The sequence below is a fragment of the Oncorhynchus nerka genome, linkage group LG9b, assembly GCF_034236695.1.
Source record: "Oncorhynchus nerka isolate Pitt River linkage group LG9b, Oner_Uvic_2.0, whole genome shotgun sequence".
Taxonomy (NCBI): Eukaryota; Metazoa; Chordata; class Actinopteri; order Salmoniformes; family Salmonidae; genus Oncorhynchus; species Oncorhynchus nerka.
The window spans coordinates 18,544,098-18,559,182 of NC_088424.1; positions in this window are offsets into that span (position 1 = coordinate 18,544,098).

The following is a 15,085-nucleotide window of genomic DNA, read 5'->3' on the forward strand; positions in this document are numbered from 1 at the left end:
GGGAGAGGGGATGCAGAGAGGGGGATGAGAGAGGGATGGAGAGAGAGGGATGGAGAGAGGGGTTGGAGAGAGGGTGAGGGGATTGAGAGAGGGGGTTGGTGAGAGAGGGATGGAGAGAGGGGGATTGTAGAGATCAGGATGCAGAGAGGGGATGGAGAGAGGGGGTGGAGAGAGGGGGATGGAAAGAGAGGGATGGAGAGAGGGGGATGAGAGAGAGGATGAAGAGAGGGGGTGGAGAGAGGGAGAGGGGATTGAGAAAGGGGGTGGAGAGATGGAGAGGGGATGCAGAGAGGTGGATAGAGAGAGGGGATGGAAAGAGGGATGGAGAGAGAGGGATGAAGAGAGGGGTGGAGAGAGGGGGGATGAGAGAGAGGATGGAGAGAGGGGGATGGAAAGAGGGAGAGGGGATTGAGAAAGGAGGGTGGAGAGATGGAGAGGGGATGCAGAGAGGTTGGATGGAGAGAGGTGATGGAGAGAGGGGGATGGAAAGAGGGCACGTTGCGGAAACACTCCTGTCAACACGGCTGTGGTAAAATCAAAGTGACTCGGTGTGGTCAAATTGATTTATTCTCGTTGGTCTTAGTGATATAAAGGACTTGTATGATATAAATAGTCAGATCTCCTACCTATTTTGAACAAATGTGTTGGTTGCTTCAGGGGTATGAACATCATACAGTTAGTGCATCTAAAATGGCACCCTATTCCCTATACTTCTTTTTGACTAGAACACTAAGTATATAGGGAAGAGGGTGCCATTTGGGATGCACACAGTTTACAGTTTTTCTTATCGCTTTGGTACTATTTTCACAAGTATTTTCACAAGTATGTGGTAAAATTTCACAACTCTTAGTACAAAACTCAACACAGATAATCAAAACTGCAGTTTTCTCAAAACTTTAAGCACATTTTCAATTGACTTAGTACAAAACAAAAAATCACACACAAAAAATAACTTTTTAATCAAATCTAATCAATCTAGAAATACCTTTCATATGAAGTAATTGCCTTTCACAATGCAATGTTCACAATACAAGGGGGCCCGTCAGAGAGGTGGGCATGGGCCCCATCAAAGAGGTCAAAGAGCTGGGCATGAGCCACGTCAAAGAGGTCAAAGAGCACTGTATCGAAGTGTTAGAGGCATCACTACAGATCCGGGTTCGATCCCAGGCTGTGTCGCAGCTGGCCACAACCAGGAGACCCAAATGGCACAGCGTCGTCTGGGTTAGGGGAGGGTTTGGCCAGACCGGGATGTCCTTGTCCCATCTCGCTCTACTGACTCCTTGTGGCGGACCGGGCGCATGCACGCTGACTTCGGTCACCAGTTGTAGTGTTTCCTCTGACACATTGGTGCGGCTGGTTTCTGGATTAAGTCAGCACTGTGTCAAGAAGTAGTGTGGCTTGGCAGGGTCGTGTTTCGGAGGATGCATGGCTCTCGACCTCCGCCTCTCCGTACGGGAGTTGCAGTGATGGGACAAGACTGTAATTACCAATTCGATATTACGAAATTGGGGAGAAAAAGTAGAAAAACAATATTAATAACAATTTCAAAGAGAGGGGGAGGAAGACGGCAGGGAACTGTTGTCTAATGAAGTCCGGGACATTGTTGTTGACCATGTGGTAAACAGAGGCCTTACCATGTCAGAGGCTGACAGATTAGTTCACCCCAATCTGAAATTATCAACTTTCAATTCGATCATGAGAACATTTCGCCAAGACAACCGGTAAGTCTGCAGGATATGCAATATGCTTTACCACTACATTTACAGTAAAGGACATATTAAAATGTATGTAAATTCACAAAGCATGTTACAGTATTCTTACAGTATGAACATATTTCCCTGGTGCCTTTTGAGAGAAACAACGACCAGGTGAAACAACTGCAGGTCGAGTATGTTCAGGTACAGAACTATATACTATATTACTGTTACTGTTACTGTTTGATGCACATGTTACTTGACAATATCATATTGGAACTGTACTGTAAAAATAACTAACCAAAATATATTTTTAGAGGGTAATGCTGCTTAATGCTATACTGTGAACCATCACAAGTACAGTATATCTTTGTTGATGAAGCGGGCTTCAACCTGGCCAAAACTCGGCGCCGTGGGCAGAACCTCAACGGCCAACTGGCTGCCGTCCAAGTGCCTGGACAACGTGGGGGAAACATCTCCATGTGCGCAGCGATCTCTGAAGATGGTGTGGTAGGACGTAGGCTGTCACCTGGATCCTACAATGCTGCACACCTCGTTGTGTTTCTCAATTAAATTGAGCAGGCCTGTCAAGGTGAAGGGGTCATATATGTCATTGTGTGGGACAATGTCTAATAATATCATACAATATACTTTACACTTACCCCAACGTTTTATGAGTCCATGTTTGCTATGACGTTAGGAAAGGTGTTTTAGATGACATCTTGGTCCTTTGTTGAATTTTCTTAGAAAAAGGCTTGCCACTTTCTTTGGTCAAAAGAAAGTTTGTGGATCTGGATTTTATTGCCCTTTCATATAATGGAGCAAAACGTATTTCAGCTTGGACTTTTCCGGTTTGTTATAGAATAGATGATGTAGCCCTGGATCAAGATAGAAAGCTGATTGGGTCCATATCCTGCCCCTACTGGTCAAGCCTGGCACTTCAAAAGGGACTTCTGACCAGTAGGGTCAGCCAGGGTTCCTGGTCTGAAGGGCCCCTGTCCAGTAAAAGGGGTTTGTGCTGATGTGACGTGAAATTGCTTTGTCCTCTGTATTAATCTACTGCTTCTCTCAGTGATCCTATCACTGTGTGTCTCCCTCCTCAGTTGACTCTGTGAGTAATCACTTAGTGTGAGGAGAACTCCAAAAGCATTACATTAGGATCACAGTCACTGTCTTAGGTGGTCTGTCAATGAGCAATAGAAAGAAGTGAGCATATCAATCTGCTCCTCTTTCAGAGGAGGGATTGTATCCAATCCTTTTTAGAAAATAGGGCGGAAAATGCTAGTGTTGACGAGATTATTTATTTATTTTTTTCTTCGAATTCATAGCTTTTTAGATGCACATTTTCATGGACTGTCGGAGATGTTTGAATGAAATATCTGTCAACTTAAATTGTCAACATCACAAGACATAATTAGCTCTAAAAGGTTTTGAGTCATAAACTTTGTCTGTGAAAAATCATTGGAACAATTTAAGGTTATGCTGATTAATAGAGGATTTCTATCAGATGATAAAGTATATTGAGAAATGGAGCATTACAAATAGTATTTTCTGGAAGACAATAACAGCATTTTTCCTTGCATATCTTAAAACATTGTTTATAACTTTAGATTACTATCATATAAATGTATCATGCATGCCACGTCTAGCAGAATCTAGAAGTATTGGGGGTTAACAATTCTTTACGAACAGTCATGGGGGTTTGGCAACAATTCAGCAATTATTATGTCTCCGGTAGCCATACACCACACATTCTAGCCATTAGAATAGAGGTTATCAGCTAGTAGGACCCCATCAAGGCTGGCTGACCCTATATAGTGCACTACTACTGCCCAGGGCCAATAGGGCTCTGGTCAAAAGTAGTGCACCATGTAGGGAACATGGTGCCATTTTGGGACACTCATAGAGGGAACACCTCCCTCTTTTTGGCTTTGTGCTGTACTTGCTAATTGTCAGGACCACTCTCTGAAATGCCATTATGCACAAATGTAGCATTTCCTTGCCTGCCAGCCTAAAATTCTAAGACTGTTGCCCATAAATAATGCAAGAACCTACAGATCCTTAATTGTGAAAACCGTGCAGGAATAAACATGTATTCTCATACAAATGACCACCTGTATCTCATCGCTTTTGCATATCAATGGAGGTGTGCATGTACTGTATGCATATATTTTCTTATCAGATGTACAAAGCACTGTTTCAGCTATAAGCGTTGCACATCTGATGGCAGTGATCGTGTACTGGGCCATGCGTGTCTGTGTGTGTGTGTGTGTGTGTGTGTGTGTGTGTGTGTGTGTGTGTGTGTGTGTGTGTGTGTGTGTGTGTGTGTGTGTGTGTGTGTGTGTGTGTGTGTTTGCTGCAAGCGCCAGCTCTCTCCTAACACCCTTATTTCAGACAGGCCAGTAATTGGTGTAACATTAAACAGACAATGGCAAAACTGCTGTCCTTCCCTCATTAAATAATTGTACTTCTAATTCAGTTGGATTTATTATTTTTGTAGTTTTGATTGATATACAGAAAGTGTTCAGGGCAGTTGGACACAATGGAAAGTGGCCCAGAGGCTATGTTTTGTCCAGCCCCCCAACACAAGAAGGCTCGGATTGAATTAAAAACCAAACTTTGTTATCGTCACTGTGTGAGTCACATTGACTAGGGACTTTATTTGCACCAAATGTCCTGCATTGTCCTGGACATAGTGAATAGACTCAAGAAATTGATAAGTCTGACACTCTCATGTTTCCTTATGTAGTGAGTGGATGGTCACTCTTGGCGTTGACGGTGGTATTGACAGTGATCTTGATGGTGATTTTTGAGTGCTTCTTGAGTACCTTGTGTTTCAGTGTGGAGGGTTGTGTACCTGTCGTTGCAACACTTCCACTCTGTCACAGTGGAGCACATGAGAATCAAGAGGTCAAAGGGAGATGGATGTAGCGGATGAATCGCTACCTAGAAGTAGACCTACAAGACTTCCCTCTGGAAATGTTTTCCCATAGACTGATTAGTCCAAAACAGTGTGATGACCCCTGGCAACGATGACGCATGCAGGGGCCTTACTGTGAACGCCGTGAGCAAGGCAGAGCTTTGCCTTTAATATTCCCTACGTCATGACAACCTCTAACAAGTGGAAATGTGACAAGATTTTCCTGTATGTGAGTTGCAATTACAATAAGGTGAGGTCAGCCGGAAGAATTCGGATTAATTTGAGATTTAATTCTGTGGGGCGAATGATGATTGGAAAAGGAAAATAGGTCCCTACTTGATTTGAGGGTCACTGAGGAGGAGATCAGATGCCTCCATTCCACCACCTGAGACTTAATAGTGTATTACTCAGAGTGTGCATCCCAAATGTCACCTTATTCCCTATTTAGTGCACTACCTTTGACCAGGACCCCAAAATGGCACCCTATTGCCTAGTAGTACACTATATCAAATCAAATGTAATTTTTCACATGCTTTGTAAACAACAGGTGTGGACTAATAGTGAAATGTTACTTATAGAACCTCCCCAACAATACATATAGAAAGATGGGCTATGAGGTAATTAATTATAACTAGGAATAAAGTGACAGATGGTAAACAGTAGCAGCAGCATATGTGATGAGTCAAAAAAAGTTAGTGCAAAAAGGGTCAATGCAGATAATCTGGGTAGCAATTTGGTTAACTATTTAGCAGTCTTATGGCTTGAGTTTAAAAGCTGTTCAGGGTCCTGTTGGTTCCAGACTTGGTGCATCGATACTGCTTGCTGTACAGTAGCAGAGAGAACAGTCTGTGACTTGGGTGGCTGGAGTCTTTTGTTAGGGCTTTCCTCTGACACCGCCTGGTATAGAGGTCCTGGATGGCAGGGAGCTCAGCCCCAGTGATGTACTGGGCCGTACGCACTACCCTCTGTAGCGAATAGGGTGCCATTTGGGACACATCCTGAGCCTGTTGGACATACCCCACAGACAGAGTGATAATGTCAGCGAGATCAACATCAACATTCACACTGATCAATAGAGTGACACACAATGTGACCTTCCATGTCACTCTGTGTGTGTGTGTGTGTGTGTGTGTGTGTGTGTGTGTGTGTGTGCGTGCGTGCGTGCGCGTGCGTGCGTGCGTGCGTGCGTGCGTGCGTGCGTGCGAGCGTGCGTGCGTGCGTGCATACCAGAACATCGCCAGGAGGTCAGTGACAGAGAAATGAACAGTCTTCTCTCACCACTAACGTTAACTGTCAGGGTGCCTCCTGGCTACATCGTTAGCTGGTTCCACACGCTCGGAGGGTACCAATCCCTGGTGAAGACATGCACATCTATTTTTATGGACGTGATCAAAAGTAGTGCACTATATAGGGAATAGGGTGCCATTCGGGATCCACCCTATGTTTTCCCCTGACATTGCCACCGCCACCTTTGGAAATGCAATTATGAGCAACAAATAAATAAGAAAAGGGTATGAAACGTGCTGGTGGATAACTGTATCCACCAGCACCTCAACACGGTGGGTAGTAACAAAAATCATTTCCCCGGAACATTCTATAATTTTAGCTTTGTCAAGGTGTTTTTCCTATTTTGTTGCATTACAACCTGTAATTTAAATGGATTTTTATTTGAATTTCATGTAATGGACATACACAAAATAGTCCAAATTGGTGAAGTGAAATGAAAAAAATTACTTGTTTCAAAAAATAATGAAAAAAATAAGAAAAAAACTGAAAAGTGTATTCACTCCCTTTGCTATGAAGCCCCTAAATAAGATCTGATGGAAACAATTACCCTCAGAAGTCACATAATTAGTTAAATAAAGTCCACCTTTGTGCAATCTAAGTGTCAAGGTTTCTGTTTTTGTGTCTTATTTCTTGTTGGTTTCACAATAAAAAATATTTTGCATCTTCAAAGTCGTAGGCATGTTGTGTAAATCAAGCCACTGTATGTCTTATGAAGGGACCTGTGCATCAATTTACCAACATCAGGAACCTTTGGTTGTGTTCATCTAAATTAGACTCCTGGCCAAAGTAGGTTGTAAGACAAGGGGTTTGGTTTAATACACTTTTCTGAGACGTCCTAATTTATCCATTGAAAAAAAATAACCGTATTTGAATGCAGAAAGAATGAATGTCTTAGATTGTTAAAACATTTATGATGCTCAGTAAATTGGGTACTGCTTAGCATTATTTTACATATTGCTGTAGCCTACACTGAGAATATCAAACATCAGAAACACCTTCCTAATACTGAGCTGCACCACCTTTTTCCCTCAGAACAGCCTCAATTTGTCGAGGCATGGACTATACAAGGTGTCAAAAGCTTTCCACAGGGATGTTGGCCCATGTTGACTCCAATGCTTCCCACAGTTGTGTCAAGTTGGCTGGATGTCCATTGGGATGGACCATCCTTCTTTAACCTGTCTCCTCCCCTTCATTTACACCAGGGATTCCCAAACGTTTCGGCCCGCGACCCCATTTTGATATCTGAAAATTCTCATGACCACAACCATGTGAAAAAAACATGTAGTTAACAGCCAATGCTTACATTTTTAATTGGGGATATCAGTCAATTGCAAAACATTCAAACAGTATTTCTGATTGTTTTCTCAACTCACCGTAATATATTTTTACTGTGGGCCTATGACAGTCAATTGCAAATTACTTTGACATATTTTCTCTTATCGAACCACTACTAATGAGATGGTTGTACTGGATGCATCTCGCATCAGAACTTCTCAAAGTCAGGGGGCGGGGCTGACAGTGTGCACCTCATCTCTCCTGTCACATCCAACCTGGATCGATATTTGTTTTTTATACAGACGAGAGCACTGTATCAGTGTAACATGAGTTTTAATGCTCGGAGGGAGAACGTACATTATTCCCTTTGAGTCAGGAACCAAAAGTCCTCCATAGTGACGTTGTCTACAGCTCGATCAGCTGTTCAGTTTCACTTGCCGGAATGCCAACTAAGTCAGGATTACAGTCAAATGGATTTCACTGATTCGGTCACTCATCTGTATAATATTTTTGTATTTCCCCTGCATGCTTGCGTTCAGTTCATTCAGTTTCCCAAATATGTCTGTTTACATTGAGACACATTTTCTTTTTATTAAACAGAAAGTCAACAAAGTCTGTTTTTGTTTACTTCCATTGCGAATGACAACAGCTCCTCTCTCAATTTGAAAAATCTTTCCAACACTCCCACTCAATAACCATTGTCATGCTCTGATCCCATATCTCCACACAGTGCATTTGGAAAGTATTCAGACCCCTTCCCTTCCCTGTTAAGTTACGTTACAGCCTTATTCTAAAATAGATACAATTATTATTTTTCCTCATTAATCTAAACACAAAACCCCGTGATGAAGAAGTGAAAACAGGTTTTTGCTCATTTATACATTTTAAAAACAGAAATACCTTATTTGCATAAGTATTCGAACCTTGATTGGAGTCCACCTGGGGAAATTCAATTGATCAGACATGATATAAGGTCCCACAGTTGAAAGTGCATGTCAGAGAAAAAACCAAGCCATGAGATCGAAACAATCCAAGGAAGGATTGTGTCGAGGCACAGATCTGGTGATGGGTACCAAAAAATGTCTGCAGCATTGAAAGTCCCCAAGAACACAGTGGTCTCCATCATTCTTAAATGGAAAAAGTTTGGAACCACCAAGACTCTTCCTAGAGCTGGTCACCAAGCCAAACTGAGCAATCGGGGGAGAAGGGCCTTGGTCAGGGAGGTGAACAAGAACCTGATGGTCACTCTGACAGAGCTCCAGAGTTCCTCTGTGGAGATGGGAGAACCTTCGAGAAGGACAACCATCTCTGCAGCACTCCACCAATCAGGCCTTTATGGTAGAGTGGCCAGACAGAAGCCACTCCTCAGTAAAAGGCACATGACAAAATGCTCGGAATTTGCCAAAAGGCACCTAAAGGACTAAAGACCATGAGAAACAAGATGATCTGATCTGATGAAACTACGATTGAACTCTTTGGCCTGAATGCCAACCATCACATCTGGAGGAAACCTGGCACCATCCCTACGGTGAAGCATGGTAGTGGCAGCATCATGCTGTGGGGATGTTTTTCAGCGGCAGGGACTGGGAGACTAGTCTGGATGGGGCAAAGGTTGACCTTCCAACATGACAACGACCCTAAGCACACAGCCAAGACAACGCAGGAGTGGCTTTGGGACAAGTCTCTGAATGTTCTTGAGTGGCCCAGCCAGAGCCTGGACTTGAACCTGATCGAACATCTCTGGAGAGACCTGAAAATAGCTGTGCAGCAACGCTCCCCATCCAACCTGACAGAGCTTGAGAGGATCTGCAGAGAAGAATGAGAGAAACTCCCCAAATACAGGTGTGCCGAACCTTATAGTGTCATACTGAAGATGACTCGAGGGTGCAATCACTGCCGAAGGTGCTTCAACAAAGTACTGAGTAAGGGTCTGAATACTTATGTAAATGTGATATTTGTGTTTTATAAAAAAGAATTGGCCCAAGTTAAACAATTTAAAGGCAATGCTACCAAATACTAATTCAGTGTAAGTTAACTTCTGACCAACTGGGAATGCGATGAAAGAAATAAAAGCTGAAATAAATCATTCTCTCTGCTATTATTCAGATATTTCACATTCTTAAAATAAAGTGGTGATCCTAACTGACCTAAGACAGGGAATTTTTACTTGGATTAAATATCAGGAATTATGAAAAACTGAGTTTATATGTATTTGGCTAAGGTGCATGTTAACTTCTGACTTCAACTGTATATATAACCTTTTTTTTTTTTATTCTCCCGTGACCCCGTTTTCATATCAGGCGACCCCCACATGGGGCCGTGACCCCTAGTTTGGGAACCCCTGATCTACTCGGATTGAAGTGGATTTAACAAGTTACATTAATAAGGGACCATAGCTTTCACTTGGATTCACCTGGTCAGTCTAAGTCATGGAAAGAGCTTGTGTTCTTAATGTTTAGTACATTGTGTATATTCTCCTTTAATTACATTTCCCATCAGTAGTTTCAGATTCATTCTATATGTTGTTCTGGATACGTTAGTGTATATTATACTGTATGTATTCCATAGGGGAACTCTGTTAATACATGTGTATGGTGTATTCTGTATGGCAAAGTCTGTCCTCAGTTACAAGTGCACGAATGCCTGTATTGCATCTCAAGTGATGTCTTTGATCACCCAATCGTGGAGCTATTTAAGCTTGTGAGGTCCATTACAATTAGAAATATCAAATCAATGAGAGCGAGCTTGGGCGTTTTGTCATCATCAGTCACTCATTGGCCGATAAAGGTCAAAGAGTGGCAGGGATAAGGCAGCACACCACACACAGCATCAGACACAGGAGAGGAAACGGGCAGAAAGCATAGATTTTTTTTTACCATCATTAAAATCTGATCATTAAATAAAAGGACAAATTATTCATAGGCCTATACATAAAGGCCTATTCATGCAATCACTATACCTTGTTTACCCTAAATAGCTATATTTATGCAAACATAGGATATGTCACAAATGACTATGGGCCCTGGGTCAAAAGAAGTGCACTAAATAGGGAATATAAGGTGCCATTTGGGACGTAGTCTTGAATTTCACCATACAGATGAGCTCCACTAATGACCTCTTCAGGGACTTAGGGGCTCATCCATTTTCCTACCAGCAGCTGTTGATGTATATGTATGTTTCGTCGTTAACAACACTTATGATTCCGATCGCATGTAAATGATTGAAATTAAAGCCATCGGATGACAAAAATAAAGTCTTCAATAAAACATTATGTATACTGCCTGTGGATAAATCGCACAACTGAAAAATTGATGAGGAACATACAAAAGATGAATTGACTGCAATATTTTTTATATTCTGACCATGTTGCATAAAATCAATATTTATTCACACATTATAGTACAGAGCAAAAAAAAGGACACATTTCCATATATTGTTGAATCTCTCAATATCAAACAGGTGTTTTAAAAGCTGTTTGTTAATCTTGTGAGAGGATTAGAAATACCCAAATACACGTCTTATCTATCTTGTAATCCTCACTAGGCTAGCTACACATACAGTGCCTTCGGGATGTATTCAGACCCCTTGACTTTTTCCACATTTTGTTAGGTTACAGCCTAATTCTAAAATTGATTCAATTGTTTCCCCCCCTGATCAATCTATACACAATACCCCATAATGACAAAGTAAAAACAGGATTTTTTTTTTTTTTTTACATAAGCATTCAGACCCTTTACTCAGTACTTTGTTGAAGCACCTTCGGCAGCGATTACATCCTCGAGTCTTCTTGGGCATGATGCAAAAAGCTTGGCACACCTGTATTTGGGGAGTTTCTCCCATTCTTGCTGCACAGCTAATTTCAGGTCTCTCCAGAGATGTTCGTTCGTGTTGAAATCCGGGCTCTGGCTGGGCCACTCAAGGACATTCAGAGACTTGTCCTGAAGTCACTGCTGCGTTGTGTGCTTAGGGTCGTTGTCCTGTCCTCTGGAGCAGGTTTTCATCAAGGATCTCTCTGTACTTTGCTCAGTTCATCTTTGCCTCGATCCTGACTAGTCTTCCAATCCCTGCCGCTGAAAACATCCCCACTGCATGATGCTGCCACCACCATGGTTCACCAGGTGGGGATGGTGCCAGGTTTCCTCCAGAAGCGACGCTTGGCATTCAAGCCAAAGAGTTTCATCTTGGTTTCATTAGACCAGAGAATCTTGTTTCTCATGGTCAGAGAGTCCTTTAGGTGCCTTTTGGCAAACTCCAAGCGGGCTGTCATGTGCCTTCCATCTGGCCACTCTACCACAAAGGCCTGATTGGTGGAGTGCCATCTCAGAGGTATGTGTGCGTGCATGCCTGTGTGCATCCTCCTCCTAACCCTGTCCGACAGGAATGCATTTCAAAGACTATAACCTCAATATACTGTCCCTATAGAATTCCTCCCATCATGGTTCATTCACTGGATAATTCTGGGAAAATGGGAACAGAACTTTATAATGAGCTTGCTCTGGAGATGGCTTTTATTCCATTGAGCTTATTTATTTTCTTGTTAATTAAGTTGCGTTGTTGAGAGGTGAAACATCAAGGCGGTGGCCCGTTCCTGTAGGTTCATGCTCTACAACATCCGCAGAGTACGACCCTGCCTCACACAGGAAGCGGCGCAGGTCCTAATCCAGGCACTTGTCATCTCCCGTCTGGATTACTGCAACTCGCTGTTGGCTGGGCTCCCTGCCTGTGCCATTAAACCCCTACAACTCATCCAGAACGCCGCAGCCCGTCTGGTGTTCAACCTTCCCAAGTTCTCTCACGTCACCCCGCTCCTCCGCTCTCTCCACTGGCTTCCAGTTGAAGCTCGCATCCGCTACAAGACCATGGTGCTTGCCTACGGAGCTGTGAGGGGAACGGCACCTCAGTACCTCCAGGCTCTGATCAGGCCCTACACCCAAACAAGGGCACTGCGTTCATCCACCTCTGGCCTGCTCGCCTCCCTACCACTGAGGAAGTACAGTTCCCGCTCAGCCCAGTCAAAACTGTTCGCTGCTCTGGCCCCCCAATGGTGGAACAAACTCCCTCACGACGCCAGGACAGCGGAGTCAATCACCACCTTCCGGAGACACCTGAAACCCCACCTCTTTAAGGAATACCTAGGATAGGATAAAGTAATCCTTCTCACCCCCCCCCCCCTTAAAAGATTTAGATGCACTATTGTAAAGTGGCTGATCCACTGGATGTCATAAGGTGAACGCACCAATTTGTAAGTCGCTCTGGATAAGAGCGTCTGCTAAATGACTTAAATGTAAATGTAAAACCTGCAAGTAAGCATTTCATTGTACTGGTTATCATGTGTATCCTGTGCTTATGACAAATACACTTGCCTTGACTAACGATATTCCTGTCTATTTCCATTCCTGGACCCAGTGGAACATTTTGTTTGAACAACTGTTTGTATCTCTAGTCATTTTTCCAATTAATCTTTAATATGACTCTAACTGCTGAATCAATAGTCTGTAGTCAACAGTCATGGTAAATATTTTCTTAACTCCATTTTTTAAAACTGCATTGTTGGTTAATTAAGGGCTTATAAGTAAGCATTTCATGGTAAGGAATACCTGTTGTATTCAGCGCATGTGACAAATACAATTTTATATGATTCATTTTATTTTATTTGATAGAACATGGATATCCAGATCCCGAACAAAAGAAGTATAGATAATAAGGTGTCGTTTGGGACGCACCCTGGACCTATTTATTGTAGGAAGAGAAACATTTAACAGCTCTAATTATGATCTCAGTGAAACTTAGCCCTTGAAGGGATGTATGACCTAATTTTTTTATAACATAATTCTTAGTGAAAATGTGTCTTACATAGCCTGAGCTCAAATAATGTTTTTTTTATGTAAGCATGAAAAGGGTTTGCCATGCTCTCCCACTTCTACAGTCCAGTGGACTGTTCATTCAAATGTCAACTTCATACACCTACACTTTGTGCATTATTGGCATAATGCCAGGGTTTTAGGCTGACCTAAACCCATAACCAGGCATGTGCGCAGATAAAGCGCTAGGGGTTCTGGAGCACCTCCCCTTTTGCCCTCCTATTAAAAAAAATGCTCTTTTGAACTAATTAGGCAACTTTTATTTTTATTTTTAGTCTCAATTCTCTCTTGTAATGTTAAATGTATGGAATTGCCTATCAAACTAGATCATTTCTCAAGAACGTATTAATCTTTTAAAAAGTCCCCTCCTCCTCCCTTCTTCCACCACAAGCGCGACGACTGGACAAGCATCACATCAAACCTATATTTGTCACATGCGCAGAATACAACAAGTGTAGACATTACTGTGAAATGCTTACTTACAGGCCCTTAACCAACAGTGCAGTTCAAGAAGAGTAAATAAAATATTTACCTAATAAACTAAAGTAAAAAATAATAAAAAGTAACACAATAAAATAACAATAAAGAGGCTATACCTGTATACAGGGGGTACTCGTACCGAGTCAGTGTGCGGGGGTACAGGGGTAAAGTGACTATGCATAGATAATAAACAGCTAGTAGCAGCAGTGGTAGGGGTCCCTGAGTGTTTTGTCTCACAGTTGGGGACAGGGGAAGGGGCAACTGCGGTTTGACTGTTTGTCAGTAAATACCATAGTAGTTAGCTATTTGATGAATTGTTCAGCAGTCTTATGGCTTGGGGGTAGAAGCTGTTAATGAGCCTTTTGGTCTCAGACTTGGCTTGAGGCAGTGAGTTGGAAATGACTATCACCAGTAGGTTACTTTGAATTGTTAGAATGTTTTGTCTCACAGTCAGGGATAGGGAAGTGGGCAGCTGCAGTTTGACTGTTTGTCAGTAAATACTATAGTAGTTAGCCTGTTTTGACAGCATAGCCTAGCTAACTCGCTGTTTACCCTAAATTAGCAATGATCAGCTGATATAGCCTAACCCCAGTAGCTGTTCTTCTAGCAAAGAAGTAGGCCTAGTGCTTCTTTCTAACTCCCTGTTATCTGCGGTTCTGGTTTTCTTAGGTGGTTTTCTTTGCATGTTTTTTGCAGAAAAAACCCAAGGGTGAATTTGGCTATAGGAGCAGTTGGCTACAGGAGCGGCCCGTCCATACCTTTATAATGCCTTGGATGTTGCTCATCTCCTCATCTCTGTATGTGCAGTCAGGTAAACATACAGATGTGAACAGATTGAGACCTAGGCTATAAGGTCATATATTTCATTATATATGAATCAACTATATTTATAACCTACTCTTTATTAGGCGATAATATGGTTCGGGGAAATACTTGGGAAATTGCTTTATTTTCTCCCTCAAACGCAACTTCTACCTCGTAATCTGTTCTGATATATCAGGTTGTCCTGTGTGAAATGTTAATGAGTCAATCCAAATAATTGCAGTTGGAAAAGGCCACAAGGGTCTTTTCTGTATTCTATAAGTGCAAGCCACCCACCTCGCTTGCCAGCTTGGCAGGCTGGTACGTGTACCTGGACCTTTGCCGTTGCATTGAGCCCTGCCAAATCGAATCACCTGTTTAAAATATACTGAACAAAAATATTAACGCAACATGCAACAATTTTAACAATTTTACTGAGTTACAGTTCATATAAGGAAATCAGTCAATTGAAGTAAGTTCATTGTGCCCTAATCAATGGATTTCACATGACTGGGCAGGGGCGCAGCCATGGGTGGGCCTGGGAGGGCATAGGACATTCCTGCAGTCAGCATGCCAATTGCACGTTCCCTCAACTTGAGAAATCTATAGCATTGTTTTGTGTGACAAAACTGCACATTTTAGAGTGGCCTTTTATTGTCCCCAGCACAAGGTGCACCTGTGTAAGGATCGTGCTGTTTAATTATCTTCTTGATATGCCAGACTTGTCAGGTGGATGGATTATCTTGGGAAAGGAGAAATGCTCACTA